Here is a 4349-nt window from a genome sequence, read left to right as displayed (position 1 = left end):
AGTAGTTGTGAGACATTAACAAATGAAATGTGCTGAAACAGAGGAAGAAAAATTGGAATTACTTGACATTTTAAGATCCAAGCTATTCCTCAAAGAATGGTGACTGAAATATTTCTTGGAATATTTTTGTTGAAATACAATGTCTTCATTACAATTAATTTAGAGAATGATGAAGCATTTATTAAATAACTCTGGAATCTTAATGAAAGGTTTTTCATTTAGACCACTTTAAAACAAAGAATTCAAGTAGGGTAGGTTGGCATCAAAATGGTTCAGAAGTAAATGAATGGTAGCTGTTAATATTTGTAATCATATCAAATTCAATGATTTAAATAATTAATAAGAGAAAGAATTATCATCAACAATATTTATTACTAACATTAAACACTTTTGATATATATGTAACAATTTATTGTTTTGTATGTAAATCAAGCAAAATGTGAACTTGTAAAAGGTGAGAGCTGCAATATCTCATATAAATAAAATCATAATTGCCTTTTAATAGTGAGAATAATTTCTTAGAGAGAAAGTAGAGGAGTAAAATTGAATTTCAATGAAACAATATTCATCAAGGATCTAAAAATACAAGGGCTGCAGCTGCAATAAGAATGGTCTCTTTGGAGGGCTTAATTCTAAGGCTTTTATAAGCTTGCTGAAACATCATCATCATCATTGTTTAATATCCATTGTCCATGCTGGCATAGGTTGGACGGTTTGACCAGGGCCAGTAACATGGAAGGCTGCACCAGACTCCAAACTGATTTGGCGTAGTTTTCTGCAGCTGGATGCCTTTCCTAATGCTAACCACTCTAAGAGTCTAATGGGTGCTTTTATGTCCCACCGGCACAAGTGCCATTTGCATGATACCAGTATCTGCCACGACTGTGATTTTACTTGGCTTGATGGTTCTTCTTCTCAAGTACAACATAATGCCAAAGGTCTTGATCATGGCGTCCTTGAGACTCAACGCTCGAAAGGAGCTTTTCACATGCCCCCAGCATCAGCCACTTTGCCTCAGTGAGGCCCAACACTCAAAAGGTGCACTTTATGTGCCATCAGCTATGACTATGATTTCACTTAGTTTGATGGGTCTTCTGAAGCACAGCATAATGCCAAAGGTCGCAGTCACCAGTCATTGCCTCTTTGAGACCTAAAGTTAGAAGAGCATGCTTCACCACTTCGTCCCATGTCTTCTTGGGTCTACCTCTACCACAGGCTCCTTCCACTGTTAGAGACTGACACCTCTTTACACAGCTATCCTCATCCATACGCATCACATGACCATACCATCACTGTCATCTCTCTTGGACACTACACCTGATGCCTCTTATACCCAACTTTTCTCTCAAGATGCATACACTCTGTTGAACATGCACACTGGCATTGCACATCTAGCGAAGCATACTGGCTTCATTTCTTTCAAGTCCACGCATGTCCTCAACTGTCACAGCCCATGTTTCACTGCTGTGTAGCATAGCTGTTCACACATAGGTATTATACAATAAGCCTTTCATTCTGAGAGTGAGGCCCTTTGTTGCCAGCAGAGGTAGGAGGTCTCTGAACTTTGCCCAGCCTATTCTTATTCTCACAGCTACACTCTTGGAGCATCCACCGCTGCTACTAACTTGGTCACCTAGATAACAGAAGCTTATACCCTTGGCAGTTTATTTTCTGTACATTTTTGGTGTTTATTGTACCAGTGTGTCTTCCACACACAATGGCTATTTTCCCTGTTAACCTTCCTCTGATATTGCTGCACCTCTAATATGTCCATAGCTTATTATTTCTATGATGCCTTTAGGTGCAAAAACTAAGCTTTTCTTTTTGTCTGGCATCACTTCTTAATGTTAATGAGGGAATGAAGTTTCTGTACAACCAGACAACCATGATCTGTCAAAAGCATGCTCCATATAAACATCCCTATTTCTACAAAAAATTGCAGAAATAGGGATGTTTATATGGATAGACGGACACTAATGTGTAACAGAACCAAAGTGACAAAACAATTGAAGAACCTAACTCTCCCAACAGACGAGATTACAAAGAAAAAGTAAGAAAATAAGGAACATTGAACTAAACCTCAAAATGTCTTATGAAAAAGAAACTTTGCTCAAGGAACATCGAGCAGTGGAAAATACAAAAAAAACTCATCTGAAGCTCTTTTTCCACTTTTCTATACAAAAATCATCAACACATAACCAGATCGGCCCACTAATAGACCAAAATGGATCAGATACTAATGCTTCACCACAGATATGCACACTCTTGAGTCAACTTTACAACAATGCTTTCTCTCAACCTATGATTGACAAAATAGTGCATAATCCAAGGGAATTCTTTGATCCCCAGAATTCAACTGCACAGACACATCTAGAGATTCTAGATATTAAGGAAGAAGACATAGTTACAGCTATTAATGATCTAGATTCAATTTTAACACCAGGACCAGATGGTCTCCCAGCCATATTATTGAAAACTTGCAAAAACAGCCTCACCAAGCCATTGAAGTAACTATTTCAAAAGTCACTTGAAAATGACATATTCCCAGAACTAGTGAAAGAAGCAACAGTAACACCTATCCATAACATCTCACACACCTAAAATTGTCTGAAAAAGAATAACTTGAAGAAAACAACCTCTCAGATAATACACAGCATGGTTTTCGGACTGGATGAGGTTGCCTGACACAACTATTACAACACCATAACATTATCCTCAATAATCTCCTGAATGGAAAGGTCACTAACTGCATATACCTTGATTTTGCTAAAGCGTTTGACAAGATTGATCATGGAGTCACCTGTCATAGGATAAGGAATCTTGGTTTCATAGGAAAACTTGGATAATGGTTCTTTCATTTCCTATAGGATAGGAATCAATCTGTTGCTGCAAATGGTTATCTCTCAGCAAAAATCACCTGTAATAAGTGGCATACCTCAGGGTATGGTTCTAGGACCATTATTATTTACCATAACCCTATCAGGCATAAGCTCGCAAGTGCAATTGGCCAACCTAATGAATTACACTGACAATACAAAATATCAATGGCTATCCAAACTCCAGAATATGCCATCACACTCCAAATTGACTTAAACATCATTTATCAATGGATGGATAAAAATAATGAGATTTAATATAACCAAAATTTCGGGCCCTTCATTAGGAATAATCATGTCCAATGATACATCTTTCATCAGCCACATCACCAAACTGACCTCTAAATGCAGACATCTCATAGGATGGATCCTACGAAGTTTCATGACAAGAGAACCAGTAGTTATGCTAACTCTATGGAAAACCATTCTTCTGAGCAGATTAAATTACTGCTCACAGCTTTGGTCTCCAAATTCACCCAGTCTCTTAGAAGAAATTGAAGGGTTACAAAGAACATTCACCAGTAAAATAACTTCAGGTAATGGCCTTAATTTCTGGGAATGCCTGAAAGCTCTGCATCTCTACTCCCTTGAACGTTGAAGAGTGAGATATACTATTATATATGTATGGAAGATCCTAGAGAGGCATGTTCCAAACATCGGCATTAAAGCAAATTTTAACACTTGAACTGGTAGGTACTGTCAGCTCCCAAGTATACCATCTGCATGAGAAAAAACACCCTACTGTACCAGTCTAATACTCAGAGATCCTCATGTATTCAACTGCTTACCCAAAGAGATTAGAAATAGAAAAGGGACCACCACTGAAGCTTTCAAAAACGTATTGGATGCACTCCTAATGACAATACCGGACCAACCAACCATTCAAGGATACACTCAGGGGGAGATCAGCAACCACAAACTCTATCATTGACCAACTTTCAATAATAATGCAACTAAAAAAAATTAAATCAAGGCAGTGCCCCAGCATGGCCGCAGTTCATTGACAGAAACCATTAAAAGAATAAAAGAATATGTATATATATATATATATAAGAGCTAAGGAATGAAGTAGATAAGATTTGGGTAACATATGTTTCATAGTGAACAGAACCTCAGAAGTAGTAAATATCCAAGTGAGGTGTATACCACACACTTTTCGGGCCAAGGGTATCTGGATTAAATGAAGGTTAATCAAGATACCTATGACCTGAAGACTAACCTGCTGTATACACCTTGCTTGGATATTAACCACATTTCCAAAGGTCTCGGTCAGTAGTCATCGCCTCGGTGAGGCCCAATGTTCGAAGGTCTTGCCTCACCACCTCAGCCCAGGTCTTCCTGGGCCTACCTCTTCCACGGGTTCCCTCAACTGTTAGGGAGTGGCACTTTTTCACGCAGCTATCCTCATTCATTCTCACCACATGTCCAAACCAACGTAATCGTCTCTCTTGCACACCACTACTGACGCTTCTT

Source organism: Octopus bimaculoides, unplaced genomic scaffold, assembly GCF_001194135.2.
Source record: "Octopus bimaculoides isolate UCB-OBI-ISO-001 unplaced genomic scaffold, ASM119413v2 Scaffold_44980, whole genome shotgun sequence".
In the NCBI taxonomy this organism is placed as follows: Eukaryota; Metazoa; Mollusca; class Cephalopoda; order Octopoda; family Octopodidae; genus Octopus; species Octopus bimaculoides.
This window is presented reverse-complemented; position numbering follows the sequence as displayed.